Genomic DNA, 15,495 nt, shown 5'->3' with positions numbered 1-15,495 from the left:
AAGCTAACGTCATATTCCAAATAAGCCTTTGAGCAAACCTAGTACCTCGACACGCGATATATAGTATTCACCTTGTCTTTGTTTATGACGTAATGGTCATCATGCGCAAAGAGTGTGCGCATTGACACTGTCTTGGAAACGGTTGCGGATAAAACATTTTGCCATAATGCTACATGGAGGATGGAAGAAAAGAAAAAGGAGGAGCCGGGCAGGGATGGGATGGGGCGGGGGAGGGGCGGGAGTTTGTTATAGAGGTGAAGGAGGGAAGGAAGGACGGAGTTATAGGTCGATAATAAGCTTCTTTTAGAAGGGAAGAGTCACCAAAAACTCGTCATCCTTTTTTTGCTCCCCGTCTTTCCTCCAGATAAGCGTGAACACTTGAAATATTGTATGAAGCCATGTTATGTTCATGAAAATGTGTGATGAAAAAAAAGAAAAAAAGATGCAGAAACCAGTAATTAATTCAAATAATAAAAAAAATGCCTACAACACCCGGTATTCAAAGGCGGTCTCCCATCCAATTACTGACCAGGCCCTATGTTTCTTGACTTCGGTGATCGGACGATAACCGGTATGTTCAGCATGGTATGGTCGTAGACAAAAGATTCGTCAATTTAAACCTATTTAAGATTAACAATGACGTCACCATCTGATTTCTTTCAATGGGGTGGTAGTAGTAGTTTCAGATGTTCATGATTGTTTCAAAGTGCCCGACTGGGTGAGGAAACGGATTTAGCCCGAACGCCTCTTCTCCAACTAAGAGACTGTGTCCTCTGTAGATGGAGCTCTTGTTCAACTATATTATTGGGGGTATCAATAATAGTCCAGAGCTGCACTTCTATGCCTTGTTGAGATCAGGTCCCCCTGGGGAAGAGGAATATAACAAGCTAACGTCATATTCCAAATAAGCCTTTGAGCAAACCTAGTACCTCGACACGCGATATATAGTATTCACCTTGTCTTTGTTTATGACGTAATGGTCATAATGCGCAAAGAGTGTGCGCATTGACACTGTCTTGGAAACGGTTGCGGATAAAACATTTTGCCATAATGCTACATGGAGGATGGAAGAAAAGAAAAAGGAGGAGCCGGGTAGGGATGGGATGGGGCGGGGGAGGGGCGGGAGTTTGTTATAGAACTGAAGGAGGGAAGGAAGGACGGAGTTATAGGTCGATAATAAGCTTCTTTTAGAAGGGAAGAGTCACCAAAAACTCGTCATCCTTTTTTTTGCTCCCCGTCTTTCCTCCAGATAAGCGTGAACACTTGAAATATTGTATGAAGCCATGTTATGTTCATGAAAATGTGTGATGAAAAAAAAAAAAAAAGATGCAGAAACCAGTAAATTAATTCAAATAATAAAAAAAATGCCTACAACACCCGGTATTCAAAGGCGGTCTCCCATCCAATTACTGACCAGGCCCTATGTTTCTTGACTTCGGTGATCGGACGATAACCGGTATGTTCAGCATGGTATGGTCGTAGACAAAAGACTCGTCAATTTAAACCTATTTAAGATTAAACAATGACGTCACCATCTGATTTCTTTCAATGGGGTGGTAGTAGTAGTTTCAGATGTTCATGATTGTTTCAAAGTGCCCGACTGGGTGAGGAAACGGATTTAGCCCGAACGCCTCTTCTCCAACTAAGAGACTGTGTCCTCTGTAGATGGAGCTCTTGTTCAACTATATTATTGGGGGTATCAATAATAGTCCAGAGCTGCACTTCTATGCCTTGTTGAGATCAGGTCCCCCTGGGGAAGAGGAATATAACAAGCTAACGTCATATTCCAAATAAGCCTTTGAGCAAACCTAGTACCTCGACACGCGATATATAGTATTCACCTTGTCTTTGTTTATGACGTAATGGTCATCATGCGCAAAGAGTGTGCGCATTGACACTGTCTTGGAAACGGTTGCGGATAAAACATTTTGCCATAATGCTACATGGAGGATGGAAGAAAAGAAAAAGGAGGAGCCGGGCAGGGATGGGATGGGGCGGGGGGAGGGGCGGGAGTTTGTTATAGAGGTGAAGGAGGGAAGGAAGGACGGAGTTATAGGTCGATAATAAGCTTCTTTTAGAAGGGAAGAGTCACCAAAAACTCGTCATCCTTTTTTTTGCTCCCCGTCTTTCCTCCAGATAAGCGTGAACACTTGAAATATTGTATGAAGCCATGTTATGTTCATGAAAATGTGTGATGAAAAAAAAAGAAAAAAAGATGCAGAAACCAGTAATTAATTCAAATAATAAAAACAATGCCTACAACACCCGGTATTCAAAGGCGGTCTCCCATCCAATTACTGACCAGGCCCTATGTTTCTTGACTTCGGTGATCGGACGATAACCGGTATGTTCAGCATGGTATGGTCGTAGACAAAAGACTCGTCAATTTAAACCTATTTAAGATTAACAATGACGTCACCATCTGATTTCTTTCAATGAGGTGGTAGTAGTAGTTTCAGATGTTCATGATTGTTTCAAAGTGCCCGACTGGGTGAGGAAACGGATTTAGCCCGAACGCCTCTTCTCCAACTAAGAGACTGTGTCCTCTGTAGATGGAGCTCTTGTTCAACTATATTATTGGGGGTATCAATAATAGTCCAGAGCTGCACTTCTATGCCTTGTTGAGATCAGGTCCCCCTGGGGAAGAGGAATATAACAAGCTAACGTCATATTCCAAATAAGCCTTTGAGCAAACCTAGTACCTCGACACGCGATATATAGTATTCACCTTGTCTTTGTTTATGACGTAATGGTCATAATGCGCAAAGAGTGTGCGCATTGACACTGTCTTGGAAACGGTTGCGGATAAAACATTTTGCCATAATGCTACATGGAGGATGGAAGAAAAGAAAAAGGAGGAGCCGGGTAGGGATGGGATGGGGCGGGGGAGGGGCGGGAGTTTGTTATAGAACTGAAGGAGGGAAGGAAGGACGGAGTTATAGGTCGATAATAAGCTTCTTTTAGAAGGGAAGAGTCACCAAAAACTCGTCATCCTTTTTTTTGCTCCCCGTCTTTCCTCCAGATAAGCGTGAACACTTGAAATATTGTATGAAGCCATGTTATGTTCATGAAAATGTGTGATGAAAAAAAAAAAAAAAGATGCAGAAACCAGTAAATTAATTCAAATAATAAAAAAAATGCCTACAACACCCGGTATTCAAAGGCGGTCTCCCATCCAATTACTGACCAGGCCCTATGTTTCTTGACTTCGGTGATCGGACGATAACCGGTATGTTCAGCATGGTATGGTCGTAGACAAAAGACTCGTCAATTTAAACCTATTTAAGATTAAACAATGACGTCACCATCTGATTTCTTTCAATGGGGTGGTAGTAGTAGTTTCAGATGTTCATGATTGTTTCAAAGTGCCCGACTGGGTGAGGAAACGGATTTAGCCCGAACGCCTCTTTTCCAACCAAGAGACTGTGTCCTCTGTAGATGGAGCTCTTGTTCAACTATATTATTGGGGGTATCAATAATAGTCCAGAGCTGCACTTCTATGCCTTGTTGAGATCAGGTCCCCCTGGGGAAGAGGAATATAACAAGCTAACGTCATATTCCAAATAAGCCTTTGAGCAAACCTAGTACCTCGACACGCGATATATAGTATTCACCTTGTCTTTGTTTATGACGTAATGGTCATCATGCGCAAAGAGTGTGCGCATTGACACTGTCTTGGAAACGGTTGCGGATAAAACATTTTGCCATAATGCTACATGGAGGATGGAAGAAAAGAAAAAGGAGGAGCCGGGCAGGGATGGGATGGGGCGGGGGGAGGGGCGGGAGTTTGTTATAGAGGTGAAGGAGGGAGGGAAGGACGGAGTTATAGGTCGATAATAAGCTTCTTTTAGAAGGGAAGAGTCACCAAAAACTCGTCATTCTTTTTTTGCTCCCCGTCTTTCCTCCAGATAAGCGTGAACACTTGAAATATTGTATGAAGCCATGTTATGTTCATGAAAATGTGTGATGAAAAAAAAAGAAAAAAAGATGCAGAAACCAGTAAATTAATTCAAATAATAAAAAAAATGCCTACAACACCCGGTATTCAAAGGCGGTCTCCCATCCAATTACTGACCAGGCCCTATGTTTCTTGACTTCGGTGATCGGACGATAACCGGTATGTTCAGCATGGTATGGTCGTAGACAAAAGACTCGTCAATTTAAACCTATTTAAGATTAAACAATGACGTCACCATCTGATTTCTTTCAATGGGGTGGTAGTAGTAGTTTCAGATGTTCATGATTGTTTCAAAGTGCCCGACTGGGTGAGGAAACGGATTTAGCCCGAACGCCTCTTCTCCAACTAAGAGACTGTGTCCTCTGTAGATGGAGCTCTTGTTCAACTATATTATTGGGGGTATCAATAATAGTCCAGAGCTGCACTTCTATGCCTTGTTGAGATCAGGTCCCCCTGGGGAAGAGGAATATAACAAGCTAACGTCATATTCCAAATAAGCCTTTGAGCAAACCTAGTACCTCGACACGCGATATATAGTATTCACCTTGTCTTTGTTTATGACGTAATGGTCATCATGCGCAAAGAGTGTGCGCATTGACACTGTCTTGGAAACGGTTGCGGATAAAACATTTTGCCATAATGCTACATGGAGGATGGAAGAAAAGAAAAAGGAGGAGCCGGGTAGGGATGGGATGGGGCGGGGGAGGGGCGGGAGTTTGTTATAGAACTGAAGGAGGGAAGGAAGGACGGAGTTATAGGTCGATAATAAGCTTCTTTTAGAAGGGAAGAGTCACCAAAAACTCGTCATCCTTTTTTTTGCTCCCCGTCTTTCCTCCAGATAAGCGTGAACACTTGAAATATTGTATGAAGCCATGTTATGTTCATGAAAATGTATGATGAAAAAAAAAAAAAAGATGCAGAAACCAATAAATCAATTCAAATTAAAAAAAATGCCTACAACACCCGGTATTCAAAGGCGGTCTCCCATCCAATTACTGACCAGGCCCTATGTTTCTTGACTTCGGTGATCGGACGAGAACCGGTATGTTCAGCATGGTATGGTCGTAGACAAAAGACTCGTCAATTTAAACCTATTTAAGATTAAACAATGACGTCACCATCTGATTTCTTTCAATGGGGTGGTAGTAGTAGTTTCAGATGTTCATGATTGTTTCAAAGTGCCCGACTGGGTGAGGAAACGGATTTAGCCCGAACGCCTCTTCTCCAACTAAGAGACTGTGTCCTCTGTAGATGGAGCTCTTGTTCAACTATATTATTGGGGGTATCAATAATAGTCCAGAGCTGCACTTCTATGCCTTGTTGAGATCAGGTCCCCCTGGGGAAGAGGAATATAACAAGCTAACGTCATATTCCAAATAAGCCTTTGAGCAAACCTAGTACCTCGACACGCGATATATAGTATTCACCTTGTCTTTGTTTATGACGTAATGGTCATAATGCGCAAAGAGTGTGCGCATTGACACTGTCTTGGAAACGGTTGCGGATAAAACATTTTGCCATAATGCTACATGGAGGATGGAAGAAAAGAAAAAGGAGGAGCCGGGCAGGGATGGGATGGGGCGGGGGGATGGGCGGGAGTTTGTTATAGAGGTGAAGGAGGGAAGGAAGGACGGAGTTAAAGGTCGATAATAAGCTTCTTTTAGAAGGGAAGAGTCACCAAAAACTCGTCATCTTTTTTTTGGCTCCCCGTCTTTCCTCCAGATAAGCGTGAACACTTGAAATATTGTATGAAGCCATGTTATGTTCATGAAAATGTGTGATGAAAAAAAAAAAAAAAGATGCAGAAACCAGTAAATTAATTCAAATAAAAAAAAAAATGCCTACAACACCCGGTATTCAAAGGCGGTCTCCCATCCAATTACTGACCAGGCCCTATGTTTCTTGACTTCGGTGATCGGACGAGAACCGGTATGTTCAGCATGGTATGGTCGTAGACAAAAGACTCGTCAATTTAAACCTATTTAAGATTAAACAATGACGTCACCATCTGATTTCTTTCAATGGGTGGTAGTAGTAGTTTCAGATGTTCATGATTATTTCAAAGTGCCCGACTGGGTGAGGAAACGGATTTAGCCCGAACGCCTCTTCTCCAACTAAGAGACTGTGTCCTCTGTAGATGGAGCTCTTGTTCAACTATATTATTGGGGGTATCAATAATAGTCCAGAGCTGCACTTCTATGCCTTGTTGAGATCAGGTCCCCCTGGGGAAGAGGAATATAACAAGCTAACGTCATATTCCAAATAAGCCTTTGAGCAAACCTAGTACCTCGACACGCGATATATAGTATTCACCTTGTCTTTGTTTATGACGTAATGGTCATCATGCGCAAAGAGTGTGCGCATTGACACTGTCTTGGAAACGGTTGCGGATAAAACATTTTGCCATAATGCTACATGGAGGATGGAAGAAAAGAAAAAGGAGGAGCCGGGCAGGGATGGGATGGGGGGGGGGGGGGAGGGGCGGGAGTTTGTTATAGAGGTGAAGGAGGGAAGGAAGGACGGAGTTATAGGTCGATAATAAGCTTCTTTTAGAAGGGAAGAGTCACCAAAAACTCGTCATCCTTTTTTTTGCTCCCCGTCTTTCCTCCAGATAAGCGTGAACACTTGAAATATTGTATGAAGCCATGTTATGTTCATGAAAATGTATGATGAAAAAAAAAGAAAAAAAAGATGCAGAAACCAATAAATCAATTCAAATAAAAAAAAAATGCCTACAACACCCGGTATTCAAAGGCGGTCTCCCATCCAATTACTGACCAGGCCCTATGTTTCTTGACTTCGGTGATCGGACGATAACCGGTATGTTCAGCATGGTATGGTCGTAGACAAAAGACTCGTCAATTTAAACCTATTTAAGATTAAACAATGACGTCACCATCTGATTTCTTTCAATGGGGTGGTAGTAGTAGTTTCAGATGTTCATGATTGTTTCAAAGTGCCCGACTGGGTGAGGAAACGGATTTAGCCCGAACGCCTCTTCTCCAACTAAGAGACTGTGTCCTCTGTAGATGGAGCTCTTGTTCAACTATATTATTGGGGGTATCAATAATAGTCCAGAGCTGCACTTCTATGCCTTGTTGAGATCAGGTCCCCCTGGGGAAGAGGAATATAACAAGCTAACGTCATATTCCAAATAAGCCTTTGAGCAAACCTAGTACCTCGACACGCGATATATAGTATTCACCTTGTCTTTGTTTATGACGTAATGGTCATAATGCGCAAAGAGTGTGCGCATTGACACTGTCTTGGAAACGGTTGCGGATAAAACATTTTGCCATAATGCTACATGGAGGATGGAAGAAAAGAAAAAGGAGGAGCCGGGCAGGGATGGGATGGGGCGGGGGGAGGGGCGGGAGTTTGTTATAGAGGTGAAGGAGGGAAGGAAGGACGGAGTTATAGGTCGATAATAAGCTTCTTTTAGAAGGGAAGAGTCACCAAAAACTCGTCATCTTTTTTTTTGCTCCCCGTCTTTCCTCCAGATAAGCGTGAACACTTGAAATATTGTATGAAGCCATGTTATGTTCATGAAAATGTGTGATGAAAAAAAAAGAAAAAAAGATGCAGAAACCAGTAAATTAATTCAAATTAAAAAAAATGCCTACAACACCCGGTATTCAAAGGCGGTCTCCCATCCAATTACTGACCAGGCCCTATGTTTCTTGACTTCGGTGATCGGACGAGAACCGGTATGTTCAGCATGGTATGGTCGTAGACAAAAGACTCGTCAATTTAAACCTATTTAAGATTAAACAATGACGTCACCATCTGATTTCTTTCAATGGGGTGGTAGTAGTAGTTTCAGATGTTCATGATTATTTCAAAGTGCCCGACTGGGTGAGGAAACGGATTTAGCCCGAACGCCTCTTCTCCAACTAAGAGACTGTGTCCTCTGTAGATGGAGCTCTTGTTCAACTATATTATTGGGGGTATCAATAAAAGTCCAGAGCTGCACTTCTATGCCTTGTTGAGATCAGGTCCCCCTGGGGAAGAGGAATATAACAAGCTAACGTCATATTCCAAATAAGCCTTTGAGCAAACCTAGTACCTCGACACGCGATATATAGTATTCACTTTGTCTTTGTTTATGACGTAATGGTCATCATGCGCAAAGAGTGTGCGCATTGACACTGTCTTGGAAACGGTTGCGGATAAAACATTTTGCCATAATGCTACATGGAGGATGGAAGAAAAGAAAAAGGAGGAGCCGGGCAGGGATGGGATGGGGCGGGGGGAGGGGCGGGAGTTTGTTATAGAGGTGAAGGAGGGAAGGAAGGACGGAGTTATAGGTCGATAATAAGCTTCTTTTAGAAGGGAAGAGTCACCAAAAACTCGTCATTCTTTTTTTGCTCCCCGTCTTTCCTCCAGATAAGCGTGAACACTTGAAATATTGTATGAAGCCATGTTATGTTCATGAAAATGTGTGATGAAAAAAAAAGAAAAAAAGATGCAGAAACCAGTAAATTAATTCAAATAATAAAAAAATGCCTACAACACCCGGTATTCAAAGGCGGTCTCCCATCCAATTACTGACCAGGCCCTATGTTTCTTGACTTCGGTGATCGGACGATAACCGGTATGTTCAGCATGGTATGGTCGTAGACAAAAGATTCGTCAATTTAAACCTATTTAAGATTAAACAATGACGTCACCATCTGATTTCTTTCAATGGGGTGGTAGTAGTAGTTTCAGATGTTCATGATTGTTTCAAAGTGCCCGACTGGGTGAGGAAACGGATTTAGCCCGAACGCCTCTTCTCCAACTAAGAGACTGTGTCCTCTGTAGATGGAGCTCTTGTTCAACTATATTATTGGGGGTATCAATAATAGTCCAGAGCTGCACTTCTATGCCTTGTTGAGATCAGGTCCCCCTGGGGAAGAGGAATATAACAAGCTAACGTCATATTCCAAATAAGCCTTTGAGCAAACCTAGTACCTCGACACGCGATATATAGTATTCACCTTGTCTTTGTTTATGACGTAATGGTCATCATGCGCAAAGAGTGTGCGCATTGACACTGTCTTGGAAACGGTTGCGGATAAAACATTTTGCCATAATGCTACATGGAGGATGGAAGAAAAGAAAAAGGAGGAGCCGGGCAGGGATGGGATGGGGGGGGGGAGGGGCGGGAGTTTGTTATAGAGGTGAAGGAGGGAAGGAAGGACGGAGTTATAGGTCGATAATAAGCTTCTTTTAGAAGGGAAGAGTCACCCAAAACTCGTCATCCTTTTTTTGCTCCCCGTCTTTCCTCCAGATAAGCGTGAACACTTGAAATATTGTATGAAGCCATGTTATGTTCATGAAAATGTATGATGAAAAAAAAAAAAAAAAAGATGCAGAAACCATAAATCAATTCAAATAAAAAAAAAATGCCTACAACACCCGGTATTCAAAGGCGGTCTCCCATCCAATTACTGACCAGGCCCTATGTTTCTTGACTTCGGTGATCGGACGATAACCGGTATGTTCAGCATGGTATGGTCGTAGACAAAAGATTCGTCAATTTAAACCTATTTAAGATTAACAATGACGTCACCATCTGATTTCTTTCAATGGGGTGGTAGTAGTAGTTTCAGATGTTCATGATTGTTTCAAAGTGCCCGACTGGGTGAGGAAACGGATTTAGCCCGAACGCCTCTTCTCCAACTAAGAGACTGTGTCCTCTGTAGATGGAGCTCTTGTTCAACTATATTATTGGGGGTATCAATAATAGTCCAGAGCTGCACTTCTATGCCTTGTTGAGATCAGGTCCCCCTGGGGAAGAGGAATATAACAAGCTAACGTCATATTCCAAATAAGCCTTTGAGCAAACCTAGTACCTCGACACGCGATATATAGTATTCACCTTGTCTTTGTTTATGACGTAATGGTCATAATGCGCAAAGAGTGTGCGCATTGACACTGTCTTGGAAACGGTTGCGGATAAAACATTTTACCATAATGCTACATGGAGGATGGAAGAAAAGAAAAAGGAGGAGCCGGGTAGGGATGGGATGGGGAGGGGAGGGGTGGGAGTTTGTTATAGAACTGAAGGAGGGAAGGAAGGACGGAGTTATAGGTCGATAATAAGCTTCTTTTAGAAGGGAAGAGTCACCAAAAACTCGTCATCCTTTTTTTTGCTCCCCGTCTTTCCTCCAGATAAGCGTGAACACTTGAAATATTGTATGAAGCCATGTTATGTTCATGAAAATGTATGATGAAAAAAAAAAAAAAGATGCAGAAACCAATAAATCAATTCAAATAAAAAAAAATGCCTACAACACCCGGTATTCAAAGGCGGTCTCCCATCCAATTACTGACCAGGCCCTATGTTTCTTGACTTCGGTGATCGGACGAGAACCGGTATGCTCAGCATGGTATGGTCGTAGACAAAAGACTCGTCAATTTAAACCTATTTAAGATTAAACAATGACGTCACCATCTGATTTCTTTCAATGGGGTGGTAGTAGTAGTTTCAGATGTTCATGATTGTTTCAAAGTGCCCGACTGGATGAGGAAACGGATTTAGCCCGAACGCCTCTTCTCCAACTAAGAGACTGTGTCCTCTGTAGATGGAGCTCTTGTTCAACTATATTATTGGGGGTATCAATAATAGTCCAGAGCTGCACTTCTATGCCTTGTTGAGATCAGGTCCCCCTGGGGAAGAGGAATATAACAAGCTAACGTCATATTCCAAATAAGCCTTTGAGCAAACCTAGTACCTCGACACGCGATATATAGTATTCACCTTGTCTTTGTTTATGACGTAATGGTCATAATGCGCAAAGAGTGTGCGCATTGACACTGTCTTGGAAACGGTTGCGGATAAAACATTTTGCCATAATGCTACATGGAGGATGGAAGAAAAGAAAAAGGAGGAGCCGGGCAGGGATGGGATGGGGCGGGGGGATGGGCGGGAGTTTGTTATAGAACTGAAGGAGGGAAGGAAGGACGGAGTTATAGGTCGATAATAAGCTTCTTTTAGAAGGGAAGAGTCACCAAAAACTCGTCATCTTTTTTTTGCTCCCCGTCTTTCCTCCAGATAAGCGTGAACACTTGAAATATTGTATGAAGCCATGTTATGTTCATGAAAATGTATGATGAAAAAAAAAAAAAAAGATGCAGAAACCAATAAATCAATTCAAATAAAAAAAAATGCCTACAACACCCGGTATTCAAAGGCGGTCTCCCATCCAATTACTGACCAGGCCCTATGTTTCTTGACTTCGGTGATCGGACGAGAACCGGTATGTTCAGCATGGTATGGTCGTAGACAAAAGACTCGTCAATTTAAACCTATTTAACATTAAACAATGACGTCACCATCTGATTTCTTTCAATGGGGTGGTAGTAGTAGTTTCAGATGTTCATGATTGTTTCAAAGTGCCCGACTCGGTGAGGAAACGGATTTAGCCCGAACGCCTCTTTTCCAACTAAGAGACTGTGTCCTCTGTAGATGGAGCTCTTGTTCAACCATATTATTGGGGGTATCAATAATAGTCCAGAGCTGCACTTCTATGCCTTGTTGAGATCAGGTCCCCCTGGGGAAGAGGAATATAACAAGCTAACGTCATATTCCAAATAAGCCTTTGAGCAAACCTAGTACCTCGACACGCGATATATAGTATTCACCTTGTCTTTGTTTATGACGTAATGGTCATCATGCGCAAAGAGTGTGCGCATTGACACTGTCTTGGAAACGGTTGCGGATAAAACATTTTGCCATAATGCTACATGGAGGATGGAAGAAAAGAAAAAGGAGGAGCCGGGTAGGGATGGGATGGGGCGGGGGAGGGGCGGGAGTTTGTTATAGAACTGAAGGAGGGAAGGAAGGACGGAGTTATAGGTCGATAATAAGCTTCTTTTAGAAGGGAAGAGTCACCAAAAACTCGTCATTCTTTTTTTGCTCCCCGTCTTTCCTCCAGATAAGCGTGAACACTTGAAATATTGTATGAAGCCATGTTATGTTCATGAGAATGTGTGATAAAAAAAAAAGAAAAAAAGATGCAGAAACCAGTAATTTAATTCAAATAATAAAAACAATGCCTACAACACCCGGTATTCAAAGGCGGTCTCCCATCCAATTACTGACCAGGCCCTATGTTTCTTGACTTCGGTGATCAGACGATAATCGGTATGTTCAGCATGGTATGGTCGTAGACAAAAGATTCGTCAATTTAAACCTATTTAAGATTAACAATGACGTCACCATCTGATTTCTTTCAATGAGGTGGTAGTAGTAGTTTCAGATGTTCATGATTGTTTCAAAGTGCCCGACTGGGTGAGGAAACGGATTTAGCCCGAACGCCTCTTCTCCAACTAAGAGACTGTGTCCTCTGTAGATGGAGCTCTTGTTCAACTATATTATTGGGGGTATCAATAATAGTCCAGAGCTGCACTTCTATGCCTTGTTGAGATCAGGTCCCCCTGGGGAAGAGGAATATAACAAGCTAACGTCATATTCCAAATAAGCCTTTGAGCAAACCTAGTACCTCGACACGCGATATATAGTATTCACCTTGTCTTTGTTTATGACGTAATGGTCATAATGCGCAAAGAGTGTGCGCATTGACACTGTCTTGGAAACGGTTGCGGATAAAACATTTTGCCATAATGCTACATGGAGGATGGAAGAAAAGAAAAAGGAGGAGCCGGGTAGGGATGGGATGGGGCGGGGGAGGGGCGGGAGTTTGTTATAGAACTGAAGGAGGGAAGGAAGGACGGAGTTATAGGTCGATAATAAGCTTCTTTTAGAAGGGAAGAGTCACCAAAAACTCGTCATCCTTTTTTTTGCTCTCCGTCTTTCCTCCAGATAAGCGTGAACACTTGAAATATTGTATGAAGCCATGTTATGTTCATGAAAATGTGTGATGAAAAAAAAAAAAAAAGATGCAGAAACCAGTAAATTAATTCAAATAATAAAAAAAATGCCTACAACACCCGGTATTCAAAGGCGGTCTCCCATCCAATTACTGACCAGGCCCTATGTTTCTTGACTTCGGTGATCGGACGATAACCGGTATGTTCAGCATGGTATGGTCGTAGACAAAAGACTCGTCAATTTAAACCTATTTAAGATTAAACAATGACGTCACCATCTGATTTCTTTCAATGGGGTGGTAGTAGTAGTTTCAGATGTTCATGATTGTTTCAAAGTGCCCGACTGGGTGAGGAAACGGATTTAGCCCGAACGCCTCTTTTCCAACCAAGAGACTGTGTCCTCTGTAGATGGAGCTCATGTTCAACCATATTATTGGGGGTATCAATAATAGTCCAGAGCTGCACTTCTATGCCTTGTTGAGATCAGGTCCCCCTGGGGAAGAGGAATATAACAAGCTAACGTCATATTCCAAATAAGCCTTTGAGCAAACCTAGTACCTCGACACGCGATATATAGTATTCACCTTGTCTTTGTTTATGACGTAATGGTCATCATGCGCAAAGAGTGTGCGCATTGACACTGTCTTGGAAACGGTTGCGGATAAAACATTTTACCATAATGCTACATGGAGGATGTAAGAAAAGAAAAAGGAGGAGCCGGGCAGGGATGGGATGGGGCGGGGGGAGGGGCGGGAGTTTGTTATAGAGGTGAAGGAGGGAGGGAAGGACGGAGTTATAGGTCGATAATAAGCTTCTTTTAGAAGGGAAGAGTCACCAAAAACTCGTCATTCTTTTTTTGCTCCCCGTCTTTACTCCAGATGAGCGTGAACACTTGAAATATTGTATGAAGCCATGTTATGTTCATGAAAATGTGTGATGAAAAAAAAAGATGCAGAAACCAGTAAATTAATTCAAATAATAAAAAAAATGCCTACAACACCCGGTATTCAAAGGCGGTCTCCCATCCAATTACTGACCAGGCCCTATGTTTCTTGACTTCGGTGATCGGACGATAACCGGTATGTTCAGCATGGTATGGTCGTAGACAAAAGACTCGTCAATTTAAACCTATTTAAGATTAAACAATGACGTCACCATCTGATTTCTTTCAATGGGGTGGTAGTAGTAGTTTCAGATGTTCATGATTGTTTCAAAGTGCCCGACTGGGTGAGGAAACGGATTTAGCCCGAACGCCTCTTCTCCAACTAAGAGACTGTGTCCTCTGTAGATGGAGCTCTTGTTCAACTATATTATTGGGGGTATCAATAATAGTCCAGAGCTGCACGTCTATGCCTTGTTGATATCAGGTCCCCCTGGGGAAGAGGAATATAACAAGCTAACGTCATATTCCAAATAAGCCTTTGAGCAAACCTAGTACCTCGACACGCGATATATAGTATTCACCTTGTCTTTGTTTATGACGTAATGGTCATCATGCGCAAAGAGTGTGCGCATTGACACTGTCTTGGAAACGGTTGCGGATAAAACATTTTACCATAATGCTACATGGAGGATGTAAGAAAAGAAAAAGGAGGAGCCGGGCAGGGATGGGATGGGGCGGGGGGAGGGGCGGGAGTTTGTTATAGAGGTGAAGGAGGGAGGGAAGGACGGAGTTATAGGTCGATAATAAGCTTCTTTTAGAAGGGAAGAGTCACCAAAAACTCGTCATTCTTTTTTTGCTCCCCGTCTTTACTCCAGATGAGCGTGAACACTTGAAATATTGTATGAAGCCATGTTATGTTCATGAAAATGTGTGATGAAAAAAAAAGAAAAAAAGATGCAGAAACCAGTAAATTAATTCAAATAATAAAAAAAATGCCTACAACACCCGGTATTCAAAGGCGGTCTCCCATCCAATTACTGACCAGGCCCTATGTTTCTTGACTTCGGTGATCGGACGATAACCGGTATGTTCAGCATGGTATGGTCGTAGACAAAAGACTCGTCAATTTAAACCTATTTAAGATTAAACAATGACGTCACCATCTGATTTCTTTCAATGGGGTGGTAGTAGTAGTTTCAGATGTTCATGATTGTTTCAAAGTGCCCGACTGGGTGAGGAAACGGATTTAGCCCGAACGCCTCTTCTCCAACTAAGAGACTGTGTCCTCTGTAGATGGAGCTCTTGTTCAACTATATTATTGGGGGTATCAATAATAGTCGAAAGCTGCACGTCTATGCCTTGTTGATATCAGGTCCCCCTGGGGAAGAGGAATATAACAAGCTAACGTCATATTCCAAATAAGCCTTTGAGCAAACCTAGTACCTCGACACGCGATATATAGTATTCACCTTGTCTTTGTTTATGACGTAATGGTCATCATGCGCAAAGAGTGTGCGCATTGACACTGTCTTGGAAACGGTTGCGGATAAAACATTTTACCATAATGCTACATGGAGGATGTAAGAAAAGAAAAAGGAGGAGCCGGGCAGGGATGGGATGGGGCGGGGGGAGGGGCGGGAGTTTGTTATAGAACTGAAGGAGGGAGGGAAGGACGGAGTTATAGGTCGATAATAAGCTTCTTTTAGAAGGGAAGAGTCACCAAAAACTCGTCATTCTTTTTTTGCTCCCCGTCTTTCCTCCAGATGAGCGTGAACACTTGAAATATTGTATGAAGCCATGTTATGTTCATGAAAATGTGTGATGAAAAAAAAAGAAA

At 42.4% G+C, this 15,495-nt stretch overlaps 17 pseudogenes; all 17 read right to left on the bottom strand.

Moving 5' to 3' along the window:
• Positions 1-480: 480 nt before the first annotated feature.
• LOC115926942 lies at positions 481-599 on the bottom strand (annotated as a pseudogene).
• Positions 600-1,365: 766 nt separating this feature from the next.
• Positions 1,366-1,484, bottom strand: LOC115926941 (annotated as a pseudogene).
• Positions 1,485-2,253: 769 nt separating this feature from the next.
• On the bottom strand, positions 2,254-2,372 carry LOC115926940 (annotated as a pseudogene).
• Positions 2,373-3,138: 766 nt separating this feature from the next.
• LOC115926939 lies at positions 3,139-3,257 on the bottom strand (annotated as a pseudogene).
• Positions 3,258-4,026: 769 nt separating this feature from the next.
• LOC115926938 lies at positions 4,027-4,145 on the bottom strand (annotated as a pseudogene).
• Positions 4,146-4,909: 764 nt separating this feature from the next.
• Positions 4,910-5,028, bottom strand: LOC115927002 (annotated as a pseudogene).
• Positions 5,029-5,796: 768 nt separating this feature from the next.
• On the bottom strand, positions 5,797-5,915 carry LOC115926990 (annotated as a pseudogene).
• A 772-nt stretch (positions 5,916-6,687) lies between these two features.
• LOC115926937 lies at positions 6,688-6,806 on the bottom strand (annotated as a pseudogene).
• Positions 6,807-7,574: 768 nt separating this feature from the next.
• On the bottom strand, positions 7,575-7,693 carry LOC115926975 (annotated as a pseudogene).
• A 768-nt stretch (positions 7,694-8,461) lies between these two features.
• Positions 8,462-8,580, bottom strand: LOC115926936 (annotated as a pseudogene).
• A 766-nt stretch (positions 8,581-9,346) lies between these two features.
• Positions 9,347-9,465, bottom strand: LOC115926935 (annotated as a pseudogene).
• A 762-nt stretch (positions 9,466-10,227) lies between these two features.
• LOC115926926 lies at positions 10,228-10,346 on the bottom strand (annotated as a pseudogene).
• Positions 10,347-11,111: 765 nt separating this feature from the next.
• Positions 11,112-11,230, bottom strand: LOC115926915 (annotated as a pseudogene).
• Positions 11,231-11,998: 768 nt separating this feature from the next.
• Positions 11,999-12,117, bottom strand: LOC115926967 (annotated as a pseudogene).
• A 766-nt stretch (positions 12,118-12,883) lies between these two features.
• On the bottom strand, positions 12,884-13,002 carry LOC115926934 (annotated as a pseudogene).
• Positions 13,003-13,763: 761 nt separating this feature from the next.
• LOC115926933 lies at positions 13,764-13,882 on the bottom strand (annotated as a pseudogene).
• A 769-nt stretch (positions 13,883-14,651) lies between these two features.
• On the bottom strand, positions 14,652-14,770 carry LOC115926931 (annotated as a pseudogene).
• Positions 14,771-15,495: the final 725 nt, after the last annotated feature.

This window comes from Strongylocentrotus purpuratus, unplaced genomic scaffold (genome assembly GCF_000002235.5).
Source record: "Strongylocentrotus purpuratus isolate Spur 01 unplaced genomic scaffold, Spur_5.0 spur5_scaffold_2, whole genome shotgun sequence".
NCBI classification, from domain to species: Eukaryota; Metazoa; Echinodermata; class Echinoidea; order Camarodonta; family Strongylocentrotidae; genus Strongylocentrotus; species Strongylocentrotus purpuratus.
This window is presented reverse-complemented; position numbering and strand designations above follow the sequence as displayed.